Source organism: Protopterus annectens, chromosome 1.part0, assembly GCF_019279795.1.
Source record: "Protopterus annectens isolate FY-2018-M chromosome 1.part0, PAN1.0, whole genome shotgun sequence".
Classification (NCBI taxonomy): Eukaryota; Metazoa; Chordata; order Ceratodontiformes; family Protopteridae; genus Protopterus; species Protopterus annectens.
In genome coordinates, this window is record NC_056725.1 from 998,347,417 (window position 1) to 998,375,375 (window position 27,959).

Consider the following 27,959-nt stretch of genomic DNA (forward strand, 5'->3'; position numbering starts at 1 on the left):
GGGGAGGCAGACAGAGGCAAATATATGTCAGGGAGCGGTGGGAGGGTAAAACCAATGCATGTTTGTGTCACACACCTACTAGCACAGGGTATCAAACACCCGACAGTTATGTAGTGCTATCACAGTCCGATGCTGTTATTGGATGCGCCACATGGGTTATCTGGTGCGGAGCACTCAGAACATATATGTGATGGTGAGTGACATCTGCAACAGGGATACGGTAGATATACAGTAGGTGATGTACACATGCCTGTCTGCATGAACAGATGCCAGTGTCAGCACAGGCACACTCACACAGGGATGCGCACACATTAACACACTTGGCAGGGCCAGGAGAGCAACCCATCACTATTGGGATTGCCACAACACATCAATGTGCAGGGAACACATGCACCACATGGGTGATATGGTGGTCGCATGGGCAGTGAGTATGAGGGGGTGTCAGATATAAGGTGGCATGCTTCACTGTGCTCTGGGGGGAATAATTGGTGTGGATGTGGACATAAGCACCATACAACACACACACACACACACACACACACACACACACACACACACACACACACACACACATGAACACACAGGGTCCAGTTCGGACATGCCTGGGTGCATGTCTGCATGGGTGTGTGGTGGCCAACAGTGCCAGTAGGCTATACAAGGGTAGGCAATGGGTATACCTTGGCATCAGCCCACATGACTATGATCTGCATTGTGGCACAGGCCTGTAGCTTCTGCATTTGCCCACACAGGTGGGTATTGCGTCCGTCTTCCAGGCACCTGAGTGACTATTGTGTGTGGCCAATGCTGTGCATCACTTGTCATGTATGTGTTCCCTAGTCCATGACTTGGATGGTGGCTTGGATGTGCAGACATCCTACATAAATGTAAAGTGACATGTGAAACTGTACCTGGGGTGTCTGGCCCAAGCTGTGAATACAACTTATCATCAGATGTGCCAATCCTGCCCACGTGTGGCAGGGAGTTGTACTGGTCAGCAGATTTACCATTCATCCACATTGATAGCATGCTAACAGCATTTCCTGATGTCAGTGTCATCTGTCCATACAGGCCATGTTGTCAGTCATGGTATGTCCATTGTGAGTCACATGTGAAGGCACAGTGGTGTTGCTAATTGTGATGGCAGACCTTGATGTAACATGTATGGGTATTGCTTTGCACACCAGCCTCTTAGCCAATTACAGCTGTTATCCCTGTATGGTTGACATTGTGATATATATTAGGGCCACCATAAATGAAATTAGAAAAACCCCTCTACATTGCTCACAGGTCTCACACACACACACACACACACACACACACACACACACACACACACACACACACACCTGTCATTTCTGGGAGTAGAACCCCTACCTCGGGGGTTTACTACACTACAGTACTACGCAGTTATATTATGCACCACAGACATTACTGATTTTCATCTTCCCCAAAGGTGTATTTCACAATTAATGACATCAGCAGGACTACCAAAGTAGGGCATTTGTAATGCACTGCGATTGAATAGCCTATAATGCATTGCTCCATACACAGACACTGAGACACATACATTGCATCCGGAACTGGCATGGATGGAGATGGAACGCTACCATCATTCTAATCACACTACAGCAGTACGCAGTTACAGAACATGCTATGGCGATTACTGGTATATCAATTTCCCAGAGGTGTACTTCTAGATGAGTGACATCAGCAGCCTTGGCAAAGTAGAGTATTTGTATTGTATGGAGTGTGAGTAGCCTAAAAAGCATTGCTCTCTACCCAGTCTGACACACAGACTCACTAGGGCTGGGGTTTGAACACCTACCTAACTAGTTTATCACAGTACAGCAATACACAGTTACAGGATGCGCCATATCAATTATTGGGCTATTAACTTCCCAGAGGTGTACTTCTAGATGAGTGACATTAGCAGCCTTGTCAAATTATTGTGTTTGTATTGTATGGAGTGTGAGAAGCCTAAAAAGCATTGCTCTCTACCCAGTCAGACACACACACACACTGATGCCAGAGCTGAGGTTTGAACACCTACCTAACTAGTTTATCACACTACAGCAGTATGCAGTTACAGGGCATGCCACAGTGATTACTGGGATATCAATTTCCCAGGGGTGTACTTCTAGATGAGTGCCATCAGCAGCCTTGGTAAAGTAGTGTATTTTATTGTATGGAGTATGAGTAGCCTAAAAAGCATTGCTCGCTACCCAGTCAGACACACACACACACACACAGTTGCCAGGGCTGGGGTTCAAACACCTACATAATTTGTTTATCACACTGCAGCAGTATGCAGTTACAGGACATGCCACAGTGATTACAGGGCTATTATGTTCTCAGAGGTGTACTTCTAGGTGAGTGACATTCAGCAGCCTTGCCAAAGGTGAATATATGTATTGCACAGAGTGTGAGTAGCCTAACAAGAATTTCATGCTACACAGTCAGAGGCAGACAGGCACACACACAAACACACACTCACAATTGACAGGTCTAGGGTTAGTACTACTACCTAACTACTTTGTCACTACAACAGTAAGCAGTTATGGGACGTGTCATGCATTTTACTGAGCTATAGCTTTCCCAAAAGTGTAATTCACATCGGATGACCTCAGCATGCTTGTCATATGGGGTAGGTGGTGTGTGCATGGGCCATACCCCATTCATGTTGGGGTTGACATGCTACATGCGGGCACACATGGGGTCATATGTCACAGGTGCATGTATGCAGTACTAGATGGCTGCTTCCTTGTACAGTCTTGTTGCACAGCTGGCACATACACCACATAGTCTACCATGCTGACAGGTACTGGGGGCTAGTATCTGCAGTGGGTTACAGCCACACCTCATGTGTTGGGGGCCCTTAGGCTGTGTGGCAGTTGGGGCAGGCCCACATGGCTCCTTGTCACGGTCACCCTCTTCCACACATCTATGCCAGTGTGCCTGAAGCTTATTATAGTGTGTTGTCCTTACATATTTGTCTGCATTCCTATCCACTGTGTGTGCAAGGCAGGACTGGTGCATACTGAAGTGTTCACAGTGAGAACTGCAACTTCCAGATATGTCTGGTCCACTGGTGTTTGCAGACATGGCCTTCATGTGTTTAAGTGTGTGAGCATGCCCAGTATGACCTCTCAGTATGTTGTTGACTGACATTGCCTTCATTCCTCTAGGTGTGTGAGCATGCCCCATATGGCCATCTGTGTTGCATGTGAGGAATACATCCAGGTTGTTTGTACTGCGGTGCTGGCCTTTTGTTGTACACCAACAGGTAGCATGCTGTGTCTGCAGGGTATCCATTGATCATTTTCCATTGACTGTTGCTACATTTCTGCATAAGGTGGGGGCACACCTAACTGTAACTCTATGTGTATGTTGGATGGGGGGGGCGTACCTGACACTTATACACATTTGCTAGGACTGTACTGGTAAGTCAGGTACTCCATTTCAGTCTGTAGTCTTACCTATCCTATTGGCTAGGGCTTACCAGTGTAGTACAGATCCTAGCTTTGTATACCTACATATTAGCGTCTGACTTCCTAGCCATCACAACTTACATTCAACTGCCTGGCCTGCTGTTGTCTGTCTGTGTAGGCCTGGGGGAGGGGTTAACCATAGGTCACATTCGGAGGCCATAGTACAGTATTTGTTTGTGTTTGTCTTCACCTGTCCTGCTGGCTGAGACTGTTGCTGGGTATGTGATCCTTCCTGACTGGTATGTGTGGCTCTTATGGATACTTCTGTTGCTCAGGCCATTTCCTGCAGTGGGTTTTGTCACCCTGTATAGTACTGGCTACTATGATGACTCCAGTATGTGTTACAGATCTCATGCTGCCACTATGGGTGTCTACTCTCTGCTGCCTTGACATCCGGCCACCCAATTCCCTTGCATGTTCACATCCATACCATAGCTACAGGTAAAAACACATTCTACTCCATTTGACAATTGGTAGGTTGATTGACTTATCTTGAGGGTGTGCCGGACTTGAGGATGGTGCTGGAGGGCTGCCTATGTCGGATGCACATAGTGCACTCCCTATACATGGTTGGGCACAGGTAGTGTCATGTTTGGCATCCCTTTTACTGTCTGTGCGAGTCAGAGAGAGGTGTAATTCCCTGGGGCCCTACTGTGTCAGTGCATATGCTATGCTTTGCCTCTTTGCCAAGGCCAGGGATACTGGGCATGCCCCCTTCTGGAGCAGGCTCAGGTTTTTCCTCCACCGAGTCACTCTGTACCTGTACAGGCCTTGTCATTGGTGGGGGGCTGTGTCTCCCTTCAATGTCATTTAGAGAAGTCTCTATATTTGTTATTTTTGTTGGGCATTCCTGTAATAGTTCCTTAAGAGTATCAGTCTGTTTTTGATAATTTAATTTGAGGTTTTATAAGTCATTTTAAAACCATCCATCTTCAAAGATAGTTCCTGTAAGGTAGATGTCATCAACTGCAGTTCTTTTTTCAAAGCAGCATCTGGATGAGAATTCCTTGAGTTATTCATATTCAGTGACTCAATATATCTCCAAGTTACTTGACAGAAAAAAATGTGTATATCTCCACCAAAATAAATATTTATGTAGTTTAGTAGTTTATCTATAGATTTCTGACATTTTAAACTTGAAAATAATAATGTTTTCTATATTATTATACTAGTTTATGGAGCTCTCAAAATTCACTGCACTCAGTTGGCCATCTAGGCTCTGCTCCTCTGTTCCTATGTTTTTTTCAATGTTATGGGATTCAATGTTTTGAGTTCTCAGAGTTTTGAATTTTGAAGATTTAGGTCTCACTGTTATGAATTTCAGCATTATGGGCTTTCAGTGTTCTAAAATGAATCCACATATATACAGGGGCGGACCGTGCTATTGGACTGCCAGACTACAGCCCCCCAGCTGTAAAAAAAGAAAGAAAGTAAAATAAAATACAAAAATGATTGCAAGCAGCAGACCTTTGCGCATGCGCACTAGCATTTCCGATATCCACACTGCTGCTGAACCAGTCTAGAGCATGCACAGACTGTCTCAGTAGCAGTCCAGATTAAGAAGCATTCAAGTGCAGAGATCCCAGAAGTCTATGCAGTTTTAACTGCATAGACTGTCACTGGAAAGGGATCAGACTCAGACTGCAACATCAGCAGGCTGGGAGTCCTGTCAGGGAAGGACATCTTACAGGGCTTTGTAGTGCTCCAATGAACAACGATGTGAAAGGATTTAGTGGTGCTCCAACAGATTTAGTATGCAACAAATGGTCCCCCACTGTGTGTGTGTGTGTGCGTGTGTGTGTGTGTGTGTGTGTGAAATGTCCCAGGTACTGCATGGTGGTGGGTGGAGAATAAGGCGTGAACCCTGTACCTTGGGCCCAGGTGGCAAGAGCCTGAATACCCCCCCACCACCATATGTAAAAATGTTGCAGATTTTTCCCTTATACATGTTCTGTTCCTCATAAAATCTGTGGTTTCTGTATTTTTGTGTCCTTGCAAAGCCAGTAGTGCATTGGTTCAGTGGTAGCATTGTTGCCTGACAGTTACATGTTCTCTGGTTTGATTCTTGGCTGGGGTGCCTTACCTTCTGTGTGAAGTCTGTATGCCCTCCCATCTTACAAAGACATGTGTCTGTCTGGAGTGTTTCTCTCTGTGCCTCTTCTAAAAATTAGCTTTTGTTCCATGTCAGACTTTCCTGGTTAACAAATGTTAAAAATGACATGCATTTGAATATCAGACTTCATATTCTTCAGAAAGTGCATGGTAACATAAAAGATTTATTCTAGCAATTTTCTAAGTGCATAAGATGGATATTTGAAATTTGTCCCTATTTTTGGGACTGTAGTCCCCCATTATTGGCTTCATCCAGGTTTTGTGCTAAGGTTGAGAGCTATGGTAAGAACTGAATTCACTGAATATGTTTGGGGGCTATATTCCCCCATTACTGGCTTTGTCCGGGTGTTTTTTGCTAAGAGGTTGAGAGCTATGGTGAGAACTGAATTCACAGAATGTTTGGGGGCTGTATTCACCCATTATTGACTTTGTTCAGGTGTTTTGTGCTAAGAGGTTGACAGCTGTGCTATGGTGAGAACTGAATTCACTAAATGGTAGCCATTTAACTTTCCGTCTTCCTCTTTCATGCAACAGCTGATTTCTGAGTTGGCATAGTGATATGTTGCTCTGACTGTTTTTCACAGGGTCCTGGGTTTAAGGCTTTGCAGTGCACTGTATGGTGGTAACACAGCATTTTATTCTAGCAACTTTCCAACATTATACAAGCAATGTTTAAAATGTGTCCCCGGTTTTTGGGCTTTTGTCGCCCCCCCACAATAAACTTTGTCTTTTTCCAGATTGCTTTGTGCTGCAAAGTTCAGAGATACAACTGAGTGAGTAGATTTTACAAGGAGCTGAGAGCTGCAGGGGAGCAAAAGTTTAGTGCTGCTTATGCTAAGTTTGCTTGCATTGTTAATAGCACAGCAGGTAGTATACTTGCTTTTGATGCAGAAGGCTGTGGGTTCTACTCCCACAGTACATAGATGTATTGCTGATACTGTACTGTATTGCAAAAGGGGTGGATGCGAAGATGCCTAGTAACTATTAATCTGTTATCAGTTTACCATCCATTCCCTATTGCAATATTACTAGCTTATCATTTTTTTAGTGTAAGATAGGCAATTTATTCCTCAAGGGTAATGGGCACTTTATTTGTAGATGAAACAATGAAATATAAAGTTGCTTGCTAGCAGCAACCTCTTCATTAGTTACATATCTCTTTAATGTGGAATTATTTAGATGACTTTTACTTCTTCAGAGATTGTGCATATGTACTGATACTGGTGGACTGTAGAAGTTTGAGTAGACTTTTATGATGGAAATGTTCTGAATTGGGCAGTTTTGTCATTACTAGTGCATACATTTTGTTTCATTGTTTACTGGAAAATTTTCAAAACAATAAATTTAAAACACCCTCTAAAACTGTACTGTATTGTAGAAGGAATATGATTTAATACAATCAGGAAGGTGTATGAAAGAGCATGTGTATGTTTCATGTGCAAGGGGGCTGTGATTTGAAAACAGCCCAAGCCCAAAGTTAATCTGCCACTGGCAAAATGTATTTTCTTTGAATGTGGGTTTCAATGCTGTTTCAGTGATTGTAAGCTTTCAAGGGCAGAGAAGTTTTAATGCTAAGTCTGTTTTCATTGTGAGACTGCATTGCTTTGTTTAGCAGATATGATATCTATTAGTGTTTGCACTGAAAAATGCAAAATAAAACTTTTAAATGAAGTCCAAATTATCACAGAAGTAAAGCAGTATGCTCATTAGTGTTTATGGTAAATGGGCTGAAATAGCTAAGTAATGGTTCATTGAAATGGCTGTAGGGGGGGAGCACCATTTGACCATGATTTTGTGAGGGGAGGAAGGGCAGCAAAGTCAAAGACAGCCCCGGCTGAACTATACCTCTCAACTGTCCAGATTTTTGCAGAAAAAATAGATTTTTGCTTCTTATTTTTCGTTTATTCCTCATAAAATTTGTGGGTTTCTGTCAAATCATTTAGGAATGAAGTCACTAAATAATGACAGACACTGAGTTTCAGACTTCATAACCTTCAGAAAAATGCATGCTAAAGCAAGACCTCTTATTCGATCAACTGTCTCAGTTTATACAAGAGCAATTTTTAGTTCTGTTTATATGTTCCCCCCATATATTTGGCTTTGTCCAGATTTCCTGCATTAACAGGTTGAGAGGTACATGCAAATAAATTGCTTTTTAGAATTAGGCATATCCAAAACCTCTCAACTGTCCCCAATTTTGGCTCAAAATGTTGCTCTTCCCCTAATAATCCCTCCACAAAATGGCAATTTTGGAAGAAAACATGGAGGGTTTACAATTAATAAATAACTGTAATAATCAGTTATAGATTACTTTTATTTCAGAAATGCATGTAGATTCTTTTATTTTGTCAGCTGCTCAAGTTAGCAGTACTAATATTAAAAAGTGTCCCTTCTTTGACAGGTTCCCAGCTGTATTGTGTGGCTATTTTATATTTTTGAATCACATTTTTGGTCCATTTTTCATAAAATTGTTTTTTTTTTGGCAAATTAGTGGCAAATCATTAAAGACTGAAGTTAGAAAATAATGACAGACATTTCAGTTTCAGATTTCATACCCTTCAGAAAATTAATACGAATACAAGACCTACTATTCTATTATCTTTCTACGTTTATAAGAGCAATATTTAAAAATTGTCCTTATTTTTGGGCCTTTGTCCCACTTCTGTGTATGACTTTGTCCAGATTTCTTGCTCTGAGGTTGAGAGGTATGACAAATGTGTCAGGGCCATCGCAGTCAGCCAGAGACATTTCAAATTCTAATATACTTGTTGCACCCCACTCCCCCATGTAGTGTCTCTGGATGTGTCCAAGCAAGGCAAGGAGCAGTTATGCAGTGTAAATGTGCAGACTATCCCCCTATCCAAGGTAGACACAAGTACTACAATGGCTTTTCATCTGTCCTTGATTTTGCAGAATGTTCTGGTTTCTGTCATATTTTTATACTGTTGATTTATGCTTATTATTATTCAGAAAGCGCCTGTTGTTCTGTGTTTAAGTAGCAGTGCTTTAATGACCATCTGGTAAGCTTGTCTGAGATGGTAAGATGCAAGTATGTTTTAATAAGCATACTGTTAATGAATTGCCAACATTGAAAGACTTTCTGCTGTTGCCATGCAGAGAATACTTACATAACTAGATAACATATAAGCCTTGGGTATTGAAATGCATATGACAGTATTTGTAATAAAGGACAGGATTATATTATTTTAAGAGCTCATTACAGGCTTTGCCTGCAAACTAAACAGAATGCCAATATGTCATGTGTGGTCCATATCCTGTGCAGTAATCCTTTAAGCAATGTATGTTGAGCTTGTTTCCTGTTTGCTTTTCATGTTTTACTTTGATCATGTTTTCCCCATGAAACAAGTAGATAGTTGTTGTCAGGCAGCAGGTCATTTTTGGATAAGAAACATTTTTACAAGTGGGGGGTATCACAGAGATTGCTACTTTCAGCATGTTACTTGGTACTTTAATAAAGCTGAATATAAATTATAATTAGAACTGGAGTACAACGAGAAGTGGTTTGAGTTGAGTGCTGCTTGTTTTTCTTATACTTGATTTTGACTAGCATTCCAGTAATGTATTTAAAAAGTAATTTATTTTTTCATGCCACACAACCTTTTTGTTTCCATCTAGATATTAAGTAAGCTGGCATGCAGCCAATGGATTGAAATATGTTTTTTCTTCTACACTTAATTTTGTCTTGAGTGGACTCTCATAATGATGGTTTGGCACCCAGGGCAGAATATTTAATTAAAGTTACAGTTTTTGAGTTTTTTAGCATAGCCCCTCCCCTTTCTAATTGACCACACCCATCCCCATTGACCCCACCCGTTCAGCTGTCTCCTGCAGCCCTCCTTTGATTTGAAGTCACCAGCCGCCACTGTATAGATATATATATAGATATATATATATATATATATATATATATATATATATAGTTTACATTCACCATTGCCAACTGCATTTGATCAAGGGTGATACTGTTGAAATGTAGTTTTCTAATGGGCAGTTTTGTGAACCCAAGTATATCAGCTACACCACATTGAATGGGTAGTTTAGTTTGAGTATTTGAGGTTGGAATTTTGAGTGGAGATCGCGTTCAGTGAGGAACAGGGAATTAACCCATTTCCTCACCATAGTTCAATCTCAGAGTTGATATATATAATTTACAAGGGTGTGCAGGGGGGCTTATATATGTCATATATATATATATGTCATGCACACCATTCAACTAGCCTGTATTAATCATAATGTCACATACAGGTATAGCAGTGTCACTCCTAAGACCTCCAGCAGATGTTGTGGTGCCAGGGCAGTGTCTGTGATTACCTTCATGGAGTGTGGACATATAGTAGTTGTATAAGTGTGTTTGTGCAGAATCATCTATGATCACTCTAAATCACATATGTTATGTAAGAGGCATGTAATTACTGCTGGTATTATTCTGATATTATCCATGATTATGTGTGCTTCTTTTAATGTTGTCCATGAGCCTTTACCTGTGTCCCACTTGCAGGAGACCTCTGCTGAGATTATATTCATATTCACGCAAATCACTTTGCACAGCTTCACAATCTGCACCCTATCCCAATTGTATGCAGCATCCCTGGCAGATGTTCTCTACATTATTCATGTAAGGATGTTTATCTCACACAGACATCTTCCCCATTGTTATGTCACCTTGTGTGACTGTCACATAATACTTTTCCACTGTGCACTCCCTAATGTACCAGATTGATATGTGATTGGTGTTACTGCTACAGTCATCTTCCATTGACTTGCCCTCATCTGCTTTACATTAGGTTGATTCACCTGTCCTCTTTCCCTCTGCTCATCCTACAATTCATCTGTGTGTCCCTGTTTAATACATACACTTTCCCTGAGTGTTTATTTTACATGGCAGTCCATGTGCCCTTACAGATAATTTACTCACCTTCAGTACAGAATGTCAGGAATGAGATTTCACAATAATCTGCACCATAGATTCACAGTCCTGTACTTTGTTTGGACCATTTACGTAACTATCATACCTGTCAGTTGTCCAGATTTTCACAGAATGTCCAGTTTTTGCCTTATATATCATTTGGTGTGTTCCTTACCAAAGTTGTGGTTTCCTGCCATATCACTGGGACAACCTCAGGACTGATGTGACTCAATAATTACATACATTTGAGTTTCAGACTTCAAATCCTTCAGAACATGTATCTTAACACAAACCCCTAGTTATTCTAACAAATTGCTAATGAGCAAATATGTCAAATGTGTCCTTTTTTCTGGCCAATTGACCCCCCTCCCCCCAATTATGTTGGCCTTTATCCAGATATCTTGCACTAATAGACTGAGAGCTATCTGTTAAGCCCTGGTGATCATTGTGGCATTTTTCAGAAAACCGCATACCTTCAGTGCTCTGATTTAAACAGGATTGCTATCCATGTTCGCTTACATGATTTCCTGGCCAGAAACACTGTTGTAAGCCACAAAACCTTGCTTATTTACATTTAAGTGTGCAGCACGAATATACAATGAATGATGCTGCTTATCGCACATCGCTTTGCACACATGTAGGGAGTGTATTGCATCCCAGGGATACAGTAAAACAGGCAAATGTGAGTATCTCATTGATTAAACTTGCTGACTTTGAATCAGTTATATTATTGACCAGTTTTTTTTGAATTATGAAAAAATGTACCGTTTTATTTGGAAAATAAAATGCAAAAGTTTATACTAAAGTATTAACTGGTAAGAATTCATACACATTTGGTACTTCTCTGGCCAATGAACATTTTCTGCCTACCTTATTATCCAAAACTGCATTCTATTTCCTTGGAAATATTACTTTACTTACTGACATTCTCAGTCACAGACAGATGGGGCCAAAGTTCAATGAGTGTTTGTGGGAGTATGTGGGCTAACACAGTTTATTTCTGCAACTGACAAATTGCAATATATCATTAGTATAGAAATAGATTGCAAAGGTGAAATTTTGGCATAATGTGGTTCTGTGGTCAAAGGGTTATACAAATATATAGACACACACACACGCGCACACACACACACACACACACACACACACACACACACACACACACATACACACACATATGTATATAGATATATAGATAGATATTTACACACATGCATGTACACACACAAACACAGAGGTAACAGCTTATAAAGCATAGAATCATTATAATAATGTATTTATTATTTTATTATTATGTTATATTATTTAAATAAATACTACTACTACTACTACTACTACTAATAATAATAATAATAATAATAATAATCTTTCCATTATGTGTTAGATGATATATGTGACACCTTAAACTTCTTGTAGTGGTGGCCCATGGGATATATGCAAATGACCCCTTAATGTTATCAAGTGTTTTAGCTACATGGCTACGGAATATTCATATCTTTTTTTTTTTTTTGTCTTTATGCTTAACTTCAGGCCAATAAAGCCAAACTACACTAACTGTGGACATGGATGTTTCAGCCTTTTTATTGACCTTATCAGTACAGTATAAGTGGATAGTTTGGCTATACTTCAAAAACACAGGGTCTTTAAACCCAGCTGATGACCATAAACATTAGGGTACCTGTAAAATGTCCCAACTAACATCCAAACCAATGGGTAAAAAGGGCAGACAAACAAACTGTTCAGTAAAACTGCAAGAAAAAACAAGCCAAGCTAGAGTTTTCACTATGCGATATCTTAAAACTCCTGTAGTGGAGGCCCATGGGATATATGAAAATGACCCCTTAAGGACATCAAGTATTTTTGTGACATAGCTTCTGAATATCCATGACTTTTTTATGTCTTTATGGTTACACTCAGACCAGAAACGCCAAATGTGTATATCCATGTTTTGGCCTTTGGTTTGGATGTTAGTGGAAATATTTTGCAGTCACCTTAACATTTATGGTCATCAGCTGGGCTTAAAGACTCTGTGTTTCTGAAGTATAGCCAAGCTATCAACTATGCTGAGATCAATAAAAAGGCCAAAACATGCATGTTCACAGCTAGTGAGATTTGACTTTTTTTGGCCTGAATGTAACCATAAAGATCTAAAAAGTGAAAAAAAAGTCATAGACGTTCAGAAGCCAAGTAGCAGAAACACTTGGTGCCCTTAAGGGGGTATTAGCATATATCCCATGGGCCTCCACTACAGGAGGCTTAAGCTATCAAACAGTTGAAACTATCTTGGCTGGGTTTTCTTTCAGTTTTTACTGAATGGTTTGTCTGTGTGTCTTTTTTACCACTTGGTTTCGATTATATATTTTGACAAAGGAAAATTATATGATTAGCTATATGAAAATTACATAGTAAAAATATTGGACTACCATTAAATTATTGCATCACCAACAAATTAATAAGTTTGAGAGAAATATGAGAGAAATTAATATGTGGGTACCATGGTTATGTAGAGCACACTAGTCATACTCTAATATGTGGAATCCTAGAGGTTCCTTTTTAAAAATTGATACAGCAGTAACCAGGGGATTTCTAATTTCCCTCAGATACAGAGATCTTGAAATAGGTATATGTAAGTATCAGGGATGTGGAGGGCAAAACTCCCTCATTTAGGGGTATGGGGTGGAATACACACTGTGTAAACAGTTTTATTTATTTAGTTAGTTCTTTTTTTTGTTTTTTTTAGGAAGGTTGAATATGTTTTCATTTCAACCATAGTGCTCTTCGGTGACTACGCAATGTGAATTTCAGTTGTGAAAGAGTCATTTTATTCAGAGAGTCAAAATATACATGTCAATATACTGAACTTTGTTTTGAAATTCACAAACACTGGACGTTTTTTTTTTTTTTTTTTTAAATAAAGATTTAGAAAAGATTGTATTTGTTTCAGGACTCATCAAGAACGGATACTAATGCTACCAGTTTTTTCTCAACCTTTTATTAACAAAAAGACAGGAAAACACAGCAAAGAGAATATTAGGAAAGTCCAGAGCTCAGAGTTTAAGGAAAATAAAGAAAGATCTGATATATAGGTCATATATAGATTAAAGGAATGAAGTTTTAATGCATGAATAAAGTGAGAAGTTTGGTGCACTGATTATGATTGGAACTAAGAAATAACGTCCTGTGATATGTTTATCAGCAAAAGAAATTCAAAGTCCAGAGGTGTGGCACAGTCACTTCTATTAGGAAGACCTAAGTATGCAAAATATGTCTCTGATTCTTTTACTATGTTTATCCAAACTCTTTTCTAGAGGTTAACGGTAAATGGCTACAGAGTATGTTTGTCTACCAAGTATGTATGTATGTATGTATATATTCTGAATGAACAAAATGGCAACTTATCAAATACAAAAATACTGATAAACATTCAGAAGATTAAGCACCCAAAATACTGAACCAGCACAAGATCACAAAAAAGAAACAATTCCTTTTGTTAACTTTAAACAAAAACCCACCTGCAATATTCAGTCATTTTGAACAGTGTTAGTTTTAAAGAAAGTTTTTTTTTTTTCTTTAAGGTAAGTTGTAGAATTAGCATTAGGGTCAGGGATAGAGTCAGGATGTGTATGCATTACTAAGGTGTGCAGGGGGCTACTTCTCACATATACCACGTCAGATCCTAAATGGTTAATCCAGGATGTCTATTGTTACCAGGCAGGTTTTCTTTCATCTAACCGAGTTGGCTTTCTGGCATAATTCCTAGATCTACTGAGTAAAACCCATGGGAGGAACTCCTGATTGGGTCCACTGTCTTGTGACAGCAGTCAGCCACAATTACTTGTTGGAGGAATCAAAATATCAGCCACTCCAACCCTCCCCCTTACTAAACTGCTGAGCTGCCAGGCTTTTGTTCAACACCAGATGTCACACATGCAGTTGTTCTATCTAAATACCCTCCCTGCAATACAACTGCCTATCGGCACCTTCAACCTATCCCCTGACTAGTCATTGAAGATTCTGAACCTGTTAACAATCTCAGAAAACTAGCAGCACAGAAGATTACCTGTCTCATTGCCAACAGCTGGCAGCTGTTCCTGTATTGTTGTGTCCCTCTATCATCACCATACTTTCTGTGTCTTTGCTTGTAAGCTAGACAATGTCAAAATCTATGGTCAATGTGTCTGTCTGCATGTTGTTAACAATGTAGTTTCCATAAATGAATTAAACCACAAAACACTTTATATACCACAGCAATAAAATGGATACATGGTTAATGGATCAAACAAATAATAAATTCAGATGAGTCAGGGGAAGGGGCTGAAGAGATAAGTGATTAGTCTCAACAAATGAACAAACATTAGATACTTAACTATGATGCAAGTGTTTTTGCATACTGTAATTACAGTGGGAGTTTGTGTCTTTCGGCTTTTCCCAGTTAGGGGTCGCCACAGCGGAACTCCGGTCCGCTAATGATTGGTAGTTGATTTTTACGTGCCAAGTTACCAGCCCTAATGCACAACCTTCAATGAAGGTACGCCCATTCACGCATGTCTCCAGGCAGAAGACGCTCTAGCTGAGAATCGAACCGGACAGCGTCTTACTGTGAGGCGACAATGCTACCGCAGCACCACCACTGTGGTTTTTTGCAATTTCACTGGGAGTAATAGTCATATATTTTCTCTAATCATACTAGGACTTATAGTCATGCTTTCTTTTAATTTATATAATAAGTATTTTAATAATGGTATGAAACTCAAAGCATCAATTACATGCAAGCAAAAAACAGGGGAAAAACAAGCAGGTAGTACTACCTTGTCAGTATGTAGCCATATAACGGGAGTACAAATAAAAATAAACAGCAAGTAAATATTGCTTAAAATAGTAGGAAGATCTGCACAAATTGCATAAAGCAATAAATCATTGACTAAACAGTGCCTACTGTTGGCAATGGTAACAGCCTTTTCACATGAACACAATCTGATATGAGCTTAAACAACTAGCCCAGTTTTATGCACAGTAAATAACTATTTGTTTGCATTCATACAGGAGATCAGATGGCAATGAAAAAAAGACAGACCTGGGGATTCAATAAACTCCATGTAGGCTTTGTGTAAAGCCTACGTGGAGTTTACATGTTTGTGCGGTGAGCAGCAGCGCTAATTACATATTTATGCCGCTTGCTACATTTAAACAGAAACAAGTGCAGTTTCATGTCTGACAACAATGTTGCTTTCCAGGAAGCCATGTAAAGCAACATGGATAGCAACAGACATGCAGACCTGCTTACCTACAAGCAAACTAGCTCTGCAGGATTGCACAGAATGCCACAATGACTACCAGGGTTGATAATACAGCGATGCATATGGTTCAAATACATTACAGGACATATTCACATGATACTCTATGGACAGCACAGTGTAAATGTATATTATGTGACTGTTAGCCAAGGTGACAACAATGGAAAAATACCTTTGTGATATGAGCATTCTGACATGTACAATGGATAGGACCTCTATCAGGGATGTTATCTACAATAGGGGATAGCTGCATATTTTGAAGCTGTGCAAAATGAGTTGTCTGAATATGACTGTAATGTCAGCAGAGGATTCCACCAAGTGGGACATGTAGTTATAGGATCATGGACAACAGTAAACTGAAGCACACCCAAACATGGACAATATCAGAATAATACCAGCAGTAATCCCATGTCTCTGAGTTATGTGATTGTAAGTGATTATAGATGTTTCTGCACTAACATACTTGTACAACTATTATGAGATGTCAGCAATTTATGAGGGTAATCAAGTTCACTGTCCTGACACTGTAACATCTGCTGGAGTTGTTAGGAGGGACACTGCTATATCTGTATGTGACATTATGAACAATCCAAGCTAGCTGAGAAGTGTGCATGGCATATATATGGCACAATCCACACTGCCATGAATGTAACACATGCCATCAATGTTGTCAAACAGCTATGTATGTACTGTGTGCATTACTTACTAAGCAATCTATAACAGGACCTAGCTGACCAAATTACCATCCTCTGTCACCATAGCCTGAGAACTGGCTTGGTTCCAATGGAGTGGAAAACAACAGCAGTAACCTCCTTGTACAAAGGTGGGCCATCAGCCAACCATGGGAAATATGGACCTATAAGTCTAAACAGTCTCATTTGCAAGGCCGTGGAAAAAATCATCACAAACTTTATTAACAAGGACATAGGTGACCTTCAAACTCTAGACCCAACACAACTTGTCTTTAAGGGCACATCATGCTTATTAAGCATAGTAGACTTCTTCAACAAAGTCACTAAAGGGCTGGAAGAAGGTAAAGCATTGTCTACCACCTATGTTGACCTGGCCAAGGGTTCTGACACAGTCATCCTCTCAGGTATCATTGAGATACTTTCCCAGCTGGCGATTAACCCTAATGATGGTAGATGGTTAGACAATTGTCTCACCAACAGAGAACATACTGTGAAAGTTGATGACTCAAGCTCTACTAGTAGAGCCATTAGCAGAGCTTATCTAAACAGTCATATCTTGGTTTGTGATTTACTGTCGAGTTGATTGGTAAGAGAAGTTTTATTTGAATTTATATTTTATTTTTACCACTGTGTTTCACTGTTTGTAGGAAGAAAGGGATAGCTTGTAGGCAAGAAGATTTACTTTGCTTTATATTTTGTTGTTTTACCTTTAATTTTCACTGCTGTTTTTTTAGAAAGGGATAGGTTTTAGAGAGGCAAGGTCTAGCCATCCCAAGAGGCATAATCAGTTCAGAACACACAGCCAGAGTGAAAAGCTGGAGGAGAGTTTCTTGCAATCTTTTCTCTGGTAAAAGGAGAAATAGTCATGTTGCGCCATGCCTTATTACATGGATATTGGTTACATTGCTAATTTTTTGAAGGAATTATTTTGAAATTATCATCTTTGTAGAGGGAGACTACTACTACTAGAAGACTGTGTGAACAATAAATACAACAGATAGGTGCTGGTATTTCAAGTGGCTCCCTTGATTCGCAGCCCTATTGTCCCCTGTATGAGAGGATACAATTAAATCCCCTTACAGACTCTGGAGCGAGAACGCCGCTTTCTACTGTTTAAACAAACAGGTGGCTCTCTTGATTCGCAGCCCTATTGTCTCCTGTATGAGAGGATACAATTAAATCCCCTTACAGACTCTACTGTTTAAACAAACAGGTGGCTCCCTTGATTCGCAGCCCTATTGTCCCCTGTATGAGAGGATACAATTAAATCCCCTTACAGACACTGGAGCGAGAACGCCGCTTTCTATTGTTTAAACAAACAGGTGGCTCCCTTGATTCGCAGCCCTATTGTCCCCTGTATGAGAGGATACAATTAAATCCCCTTACAGACACTGGACTGTTTAAACAAACAGGTGGTTAAAAAAAGTACCGTTTACCTTCAGCTGCTCTCTGCCTTTTAGGATCCAAGGTTATTTACTTCTACAGGTGTTATTAGTTCCAGGTCTTAAATTTCACCTAGATCTAATTTGGACTTGGGCAACTGACTTATAATTTGGTGCCTGAAATTCATATCTAAATCAGAATAAGGCTGTAAATTGGTGCCTGAAAAGTAATATTAAAAGCAGAATAAGGCTGTATAGCCTGCTGAATTTCTCCGAAAAATAAAGAGCTAACTATCTTGTTGAGTGTAAGCCCGCGAAACCCTGCTATATTTCATAACTCCTCCCCCACAAGCGAGGTTTCAAATAATACTGCAGTTACCCGCCATTTCTAAAACCTAAGAATACCTGGATCCTACAGGTAGCGTTCCCATCCAAGTGGTATGTCTATTTTGAATTAATGGAACTAAAGTATGTATTTAGCAGTCTACTCTGAACATCTTGCCTGTAAAATGTATATGTATTTAGCTGCTCCTTGAATGACTGTCTTAATGTCGCTATAGCGCTAAACACGCTAGAAGTTGATGAAACAGTTTGTTTTATGTGTATTTCGGCTACTCCTGAATGCATTACTGAATTGTCGCAAGAGCGGCAGTAACGCTTTTAAACCTAATGCTATAACTTATCATGTTTAACAAAATAATGCTAGTGTTCAACTGCATGTTCGAACATCTGTTAGCGACTTTCAAATAGAGTGGAGCAACCATTGTTTACTGCCTTAGGCTCTAGTATAGTGGTGCATTTTACATGTACTCAAGGTATAAATCCTACATCTACTGTCTACTGTTAGCGACTTTTAATTAGAGTAGAGGAACAATTGTTACTGCCTTAGGCGCTAGTTGGTTGTGCAGTTTACATGTACTCAGTGTATAAAGCTTACATATACTGTCTTTTTCACTGCCTTCTAACCCTTATTCCTGACCTCCCTCTTTCATCCTAGGTGGCTCCCTTGATTCGCAGCCCTATTGTCCCCTGTATGAGAGGATACAATTAAATCCCCTTACAGACTCTGGGCTTTCTTCTGTTTAAACAAACAGGTGGTTAAAATAAGTACCGTTTACCTTCAGCTGCTCTCTGCCTTTTAGGATCCAAGGTTATTTACTTCTACAGGTGTTATTAGTTCCAGGTCTTAAATTTCACCTAAATCTAAATTGGACTTGGGCAACTGACTTATAATTAGGTGCCTGAAATTCATATCTAAATCAGAATAAGGCTGTAAATTGGTGCCTGTAAAGTAATATTAAAAGCAGAATAAGGCTGTATAGCCTGCTGAATTTCCCCAAAAAATAAAGAGCTAACTACCTTTGTTGAGTGCTCCCCTCCTGCCCCTATTCCCACCCGCCCCCACTACCTCTACATTTATAGCCATAAAACCACTCCCTCTAAAAACTGGTCCTATCCCTGCTGTTACCAAAAATTTCCCCACCCAATCCCTGAAACTCCACCTACCCTGCATTCTACCTCCTTCTCATTCTCTGAATCATCCATTCTCTCCATCTATCTTTCGGTAATAGCATTTTCTATGGCCCAATATCAGAAGTACTTAAACATGTGGTATTTCTTTCTTCTTCCACTGCTATTAACCTCTTACTTCACAACATTGTATGAAACCCAAAATCTGGTATTACTCTCTACTACTACATCAGAGACCAATATTATTGGAAGTAAATTCAATAACTACTTTCATGTTTATGGTACTTGGGAAGAAGCAACCTCCTGTTTACTGCTACCTTATCCAACCACTGCAAATAGAAATAAAAGCCCCAAACTGAAACAAACTTATAAAATTTTAGATAAATTCCTAAAACATATCTCCAAACTTAGACTTAATCTGCTCCCTCATGGCGATATACACCCCAACCCTGGTCCTACCAGCATTGACCAGCAGTCCTCTCCTAACATTGATCTTAGTTCCAACCCCATTACTGCCCGTCCTACTAACTCTCTTCTAACCTGTCATCTGAACATCAGAAGCATAAACAACAAGGTACATGAACTTCATGCGGTACTAGTAGACCTTTCCCCAGAGATCTTGTGTCTAACTGAAACTTGGTTAAAACCCACAACTACCGACAATGAGATACTAATCCCAGGTTACAATATACATCGGAGAGACCGAGTTCCTAGGAAAGGAGGTGGGGTAGCCATACTCTATAAATCTGATCTAACTGTGTCTATTGATGTTATGCAACCACCTCAATTTAACAATGCAGAAATACTAATTTCCAAGCTTCAGATTAACAGCAATAAATTTATCTATATTATTTGTTTGTACATTCCCCCAGGAAATAATATAGAAACCCTCGAAACCACCCTTCACTGGATATCAACTCATTTCCCAAGAGACCTTAGTTCTCGGAGACTTTAACATAGATTGGAATACCTGTGCCCCCTCAGCTCCTTCCTCACATATTAACCTTTACTCTTTCAAGCAAACTATTAATACTCCAACTAGGCTAGGGAAACCTAACCAGAAAGACAGTATACTTGACTGGGTGCTAATAAATAGGCACCCTGATCACTATACATCTGGTACTCTCCCCGATAGTTTAAGTGACCACCACCTCACCTACATCATTAAGCATAAGATAGCCATTCCCATGCAACCCACAATCAGAACTGTTAGAAACAAAAAGAAACTTGACTTAACTAAACTACAGCTAGAACTATCTTCATGTAACTGGACATTACTAAAACATCTACCCCTAGATGAAGCAGTGCTATACTTTAACAAAAAATTCTTAGAAATTCTTAATTTCCATGCTCCCATTCGTTCAAAGAAAACCAAAACTGTAGATGTTCCTTGGCTTTCAAAAGAAGCAAGGTTGAAAATTAAACTCAGAAACAAAGCGTGGTCTGTCTGGCGTACTACCAAACTCCCTTTGGACCAAAGTAAATACAGACAACTTAGGAATGAAACTAAAAGGCAAATATTACTAGATAAAAGACAATACTATTGTAAATTGCAAACTGACCACCAAAACTGTCCACAAAAATTCTGGGCTGGACTAAATCAACTTCTTCATCCTGGTTGTACTACTACCCCTGTCCCTGCCACACTCATTGATAAATCCCCTGACGATGTCTCTAATAGTTTTAACCACTTCTTCACTGAGACAATACAAACTCTGTCTAATCAATTACCACCCAGCCTTCATACCTCTGACTCTCGAACACTTAAAATATTCCCCTACTTACCTTTCAACCTGTAGCAACTTCCTTTATTTGTAAATTAATTAAAAAACTAAAACCCTCCACACTCTCAGCTGACCAACTCCCAGCTGAATATTTGCAAAACAGCTGAATTGCTTACCCAGTGTCAATCCTCATCAACCGCTCCTTAGCAGAGGCCAAAATCCCGAGATCTGGAAGATATCATATGTAATTCCTCTCCACAAGGGAGGCACTTCCACTGATCTCTCTAACTATAGGCCCATATCCATACTTTCCCCTTTAGCAAAAATAATGGAAAAATGTGTTCAGAAACAGTTCATGCAACACCTAATGGTCAACCAACTACTGGCTGATACCCAACATGGTTTCAGACCTCTCCATAGTACTACCTCAGCCCTCCTTGTCTTTTCAAACACCATAAACTCCCATCGTAATAATAATAATCTCTCATCAGCACTATTTCTGGATCTGTCAAAGGCCTTTGATATGGTGGATCATAAACTTTTAATCAATACATTGCCTTCACTAGGTCTTGACACCATTGCTGTACAATGGTTTAGTTCCTATCTATCTGGCAGAAAACAAGCAGTTTTATGGCAGACCAAACTCTCTAAGCTACTACCCAATACATTGGGAGTACCTCAAGGATCTATTCTAGGGCCGCTATTATTTTCCATCTTTATCAATGATCTGCATACAGTTACTCCTAATGCCAGTTGCATACAATATGCAGATGATTCTCGTTAATCTGCTCTGGTACTACCCTTCAGATTTACAACTGTTAACCCAGTCTACTTTCAGCAAAATAGAAAACTGGCTCTCCAGGCCTGATTCTCAATCCAAAAAACTAAAATGTTGTTGTTTCTTCCAACAAAAAAGTCCTGCTCCATCAACTTTACTATCCAAGCAAAGGATGGGACCATAATTTCTCCGGACCTCTCGACAAAATTACTAGGGGTAACCATAGACAACAAGCTAAAATTTGATATACACAAACCAAATGATTAAGACCATTAACAAGAAGCTAGGCTCTTTATATAGAATAAAAAGCTTCCTGACCCCCCCAAGCTAAAATGGCCATTGCCCAGACTCACCTTCTCTCATCACTCCTGTACTGTCCCCTTACTTCACAATATAAGTAAAACTGTCATGAACAAACTCTCTAAATGCTACAATCATATTGCAAGGTTTGTTACTGGGTCTATATAGGACCCATCATTGTACCAACTTAGCCAAACTCAACTGGTCTGAGCTTCCTAACCTTATTTCTTTCAACCTACTAGTCCTTACCCACAAAATCATATATAACCCTGAATATGCTCCTTCCCTCAAAGCACTGCTTCCCTTTGTAATAATCCCGCCCATTGAGGTCATCCAACCGTCTCCTAATCCAAACACTCAAAACTAATAACTCTGCTGGAGACTTCCTTCTCGCTGCAGGTAAAATTTGGAACAAACTTCCCATGATATTATATCCATCTCTACTTTAAGTCAATTTAAAGCTAAGCTAAACTCATCTGGGCTCAAGTTGCCATTGCCTAAACCCGGGATAGTCCACTCTAGGCTGTAATAACTGTCTATAACTCATGAATATCCTACATCTCCTTCTATCCTATTCCTCTTACATTTAAGATAAATTAGAAAGAATAAGTTATTATGCTCTAATTTTGAATGTATATTTTGCTTCACTGTTAGTTAAATGTTTTTGCAACCTGTGTTTGGAGCTTTTCTCCCCGGGCCTCCGCTGAAAATGGACATGCATCCAGTCGGATCCTCCCGGTCAACAAATGCAAAATAAATAAAAAAAATAAATAAAATAAAAATAAATAATCAGCTATAAATTCACACAGAGTGCAGAGAGGACAATTCAGAGCTTATATAAAAAATCCGATCTTGGTTTGTGATTCATTGATCTTTACTGTTAAAAAGAAATGTGTCTGTGAGCGGTAGTGACGAAAAGGAATTACAGCTTTTGTGTGACTTTCAGAACTTGTACGGTCAGATCACAACTTTACTGTACTTACTTTAGTATTTAGTTGTATATTGCTTGTATGATTCTTCTCATAGAAATTGATTTAAGTTCTCTTAGATTTCTGTGGTTACTGATTTTGATTACTCTTTTCTTTTATAATTTTTTATTTGTTTGTAGCTGAATATGGATTCCTTAAATGAGCATGCCATTAAATCATTACATCCGAGTGATGCCTCCAGGTTTATCTACAGTTAACTCCTACTGATGCCTCTAGGCATCAAATATTGCTTGTTCATATTTGCATCAATAATTCCAAAATCATGCTATGTACAAGGTTTTAAAATATTTCATCTTAAAGCTTACTCAATGGCAAACTCAACTGCATTAATATATAACATCTGTTTAGTGCAGGCAAATAAATATTAACTGCTGTTTTTATGATATTAATTTATATAGATAAAAGGTTCACATTTTTCTAAATATCTCAACTAAGTAACAAAGACAGAACTCATTAGCCTCACATGAAAGCTATCAGCTAGTGAATACAATGCTGCTGACAATATGTTTGCAACTTGAGTTGTTGCTGAAATACTGTTAGCTGTTTGCAAAATATTACAATTGTAATTGTTATGGTGGTTTACCGTGACACAAAATTCTGTTTATGACCTAGAACCTAAAGAATACTACCACTATAAAAATAGTTTATGCCGAATAGCTTGCCATTTATACTTTTTTCATAACCCCTGTGGTTCCAGAGATATGACATTTGTTTGAGATAATTTGATTCTGTCAAAAGGCTTAAGTTCCACCAATTGGAAGCAGATTTCTTATGCTGCAAAGTTGAGAGATATAGTTTATTGCAAAGTGGAATTTACAAGTAGCTGAGAGCTTCAGAGTAAGAGAAGTTTATTGCTGCTTATGCCAACTCTGTTTGCATTGTTAGTAACACAACAGGTAATAAACTTGCTTCTGATGCAGAAGGCATTGGGTTTTACTCCCACAGTATGCAGATGGATTGCTGATACTGTACTATGTTGTACTTTAAAGGGGGTAGAGGCTGCAGTCCTGAGAATGTCCTCCTTTGGAGGAGATACCTAGTATCTTTGAACTTATTATCAGTTTGCCATCCATTGCCTATTACAATATTACTAGTTTATCATTTTTTTAATTTTACATAAGCAGTTTATTCTTCAAGGGCAACAGGCAATTTATTTGTATATAAACAATGAAATATGAAATTGTTTGCTAGCAGCAATCTCTTCATTAGTTACAAATCTCTTTAATGTGGAATTATTTGCATGACTTTTACTTCTGCAGAGATTGTGCATATTTACTGATATTGTTGAATTGTAATGACAGAAGATTGAGCAGACTTCCATGATGGAAATGATCTGAATTGGGCAGTTTTTCCATTGTTGTTTTATACATTTTGTTTCATTGTTTGCTGGAAAAAGGTTCAAAATAATAAATTAAAAACATGCTCTAACAAGTGTACTGTACTATACAAGGAATATAATTTAATACAATCAGGAAGGTGAATCAAAGAATACATGTATGTTTGCATGGTCCTAAATATGTGTGCAAGGGGCCTATGATTTGAAAACAACCCAAAGGTAAACTTCATCCGTCACTGGCCAGATGCATTTTCTTTGAATGCGGCTTTCACTGCTGTTTGAATGAATGTGAGTTTCAAGAGCAGAGTTTAACTGCTAATTCTGTTTTCATTGTGAAACTGTATTACTTTGTTTAACAGATGTATATCTGTGTTTGGCTATAAAATTTAAAATAAAAGTTTTAAATGAAATCCAGATAATCATTGTAGAAATAAAGTATAAAACAGTATGCACATTACAGTGTTTATGGCAAATGGGGAGAAATAGTCAAGTAATAGGACACTCGAATGGCTGCAGAGAGGAGGGCTGTGTATGGGGGTCCCCATTTGACAATGATTTTGTGAGAGGGCAGGGGTAGAAAACTCAAAGACACCCCCAGGAGGCACAAACTCTAGCTAAGCCACTGCAAATGACTGTGCTGTGATGCTTACTCCAAAGCAAACTTTTATAGTATTCTAACATTTTTGGATTTATACAACAAACTGGCAATTGTTTTAAGACTTTTTAAAATGTTCTTTCATAATTTGGAGGTAGTTATGTGTTGCCCCACTTTATGTTAGAAAAACAGCCCCTGTCTTAATTCAATTATTTATTCCAGAGTTATTATAGTGCCCTATTTGCAACCTAGAGCATGTTGAAAGGATGCAGGAAAAAGCAGAAGAATAAAAAATATGAGAATAGATAGGAAAAAGTAATTTGAATATTTTGTAGAGATCAAGATGTAGGAACCATGGCACTAGGACCCTTTGCCTAAGGCACTATTTCATCTAAGGTCATCTCTGTTTATCACCACCCAGACATGATTCCTATTGGTCTACTTTCCAAATTGCAACCCCCCCTTCTGCAGATTCCTAGATCCACCGCTGACTGGAGTGAATGAGTTAAGGATTTGCTAAAGCACAAATATCTTGTACAGTGTAATAAATGCTATGTATATTTAAAGGTAACACATGATAACACTGGTGATCTCTGTTCCCCATGTAAAAAGTTGGATGATTTGCTTACCATTATTAGAATTAAATCTAGATTTACAGACGATGATTGCACTTGTGCTATTGGCATGGCTTGGAGAAATGTTACTTCATATATTAATGGCTGGACTGGTAAGATAAATAATGTTAGGCAAAGAGCTAATAGAACACATTTAGGAAATGATGTGTCTATTGCCTGTAAAGATCATTCAGCCCCTGTGAAACAAGGTAATCCCTCTGACAACTATGGAATTCTGGATGAAAGTATTTAGCAATCTAAGGATTCAGAGTGTTTAGAAGGAAACAAAAAAGAAAGAAAGGAAGAAATTCAGAAAAAATAACAAGGAAAAAAAGAAACTGATAATTATCTGTAAAGTAAGGAGAAAACCTGCTAAAAGGGACAATGCTTTGATATGTAACACATAGATTACAGGGAATAATAGCATTTTTCTATCAGAAAACCTTCAGTCTACAGAAAAAGGCATACTTTTTCAAAAAAAGAAGGTAGAAAAAAGAGCAAGGAGCAGGTGAAAAGGAAGAAATCAAAACTGAACGTAGAAGGATTGAAGAACATTACTGTAAGAAAAAAGAGAAAGACAGATGTTGATTACATTGCTCAAGATGTGGATGTACAAATTCAGCTGGATGAGACTTTTATGCTTGCAAAGTTAATACACAATGAAAACAGTGGGATTAATAACACTAATGGTGATGGAGATCATTCATTGGTAACAACTGATAGAGCAGATATTAGTGAATTAGAAGTTGAAGATTCTTCAGTTTTGGTCAAAAAAGATATTCTTGTAATCAGAGATTCTATTATTAGAGGAACTGATACTTACATTTGCAGAGAAGATAATGAACATCAAATAGTGTTATGCTTGCCAGGAGCAAAAATAGAAGATGTGAAACAAGCCTTGGAGCCCTTTAATGTAAGGAAGTACAGATCTGTTTTCATTCATGACAGTACAAATGATCTTATCTGCAAGGATTCTCTAATTGTCAACAGGGAACTTACACCCCTCTTAGATAGCATAGCTTGCACTGGTGTTAGGACATATTTTTCACAAATCACATATAGAAAGGATACTCAAGTCATTGTGAATGAAAAGATTTTTTTGGGTAAATACCTACTTGGAAAAAATGTCCCATTAAAAAAATGGAAATGTGTAGGGCATCCAAGCCTAGTTTTTGGCACAAATGTGTTCAGAAAGGGTTGCTTACATTTATCAAGATCATGGAAGAAAATTTTTGCAGCAGATATTTTACAATATTTTTCAAACACTAGGCAGGAATTTTGGCAGTTGAAAATTTAACAGTTCACAGATAGCAACATTTGATGCATCTCTGATGGTTGTTAATGCTAGGAACATTAATGACAGTATTTTTGTATTGGAAAATTTCCTACATTTCCACAAGACTATTGTTGTTATTGTTTGTGAAAAATGGTTAAAGAACAATGACTGGAAACCAGTTCTGTCAGGGTATAAATGTTTTTACTGTAACAGACATTTTAACCAAAAATCAGGTGAAGGTGTTATGATAGGGATTAAAGACAGATATGAGACCTGTATTATTACGTGTTGAATGACAACACCAATACTATAGATTGTGTAACTGTGACAATCAAGATGACCCTGGAACATATAACAATTGTTGGATTGTATAGACCACCAAAGTCAAGTGCTAATAACATAGTGAAATTCATAAATTTCATGCATCAAACACAGGAGGGAAGAATAATATTAACTGGGGACTTAAATTTACCAGAAACATATTGGAATAATATTGATTATACAATGATTGGCCATTAGCATTCAAAAATGAGCGCAATGATTGGCCAGCCCAACAAATGTGCCTATTGTAAATCCCACAATATACCAATGGAAAAAGGTCCAGTCACCCAGACTTCTTCCCATTGGTATAATGTTTAAATTTTATTTTTATTTCTTATAAAATAAAAATAAAATTTTTAGCTCCAACTCTGGACATACTAGAGAAGCAGCTTGGACAAAATACCAGGGAAATCAGGTATGTTATTTAAAATGAAACACACTTGCCTGATATCCCTTGTAGTTCTTCTATGCTATCTCTCTCCTACCCCTAAACTGCCCTAAAGTTTTTTTTTTAATTAAAAAAAAAAAGAAAACAAAAATGGAGTAACGGAGACTTTCTTTTCTCTGTTGCTTCTGTTTCAAAGCATTGATGTACTGGGTATGTGTGGGAACACAAGTCCCATACACATGCACAGTACATCAACACAAGGAAGCAGTATAC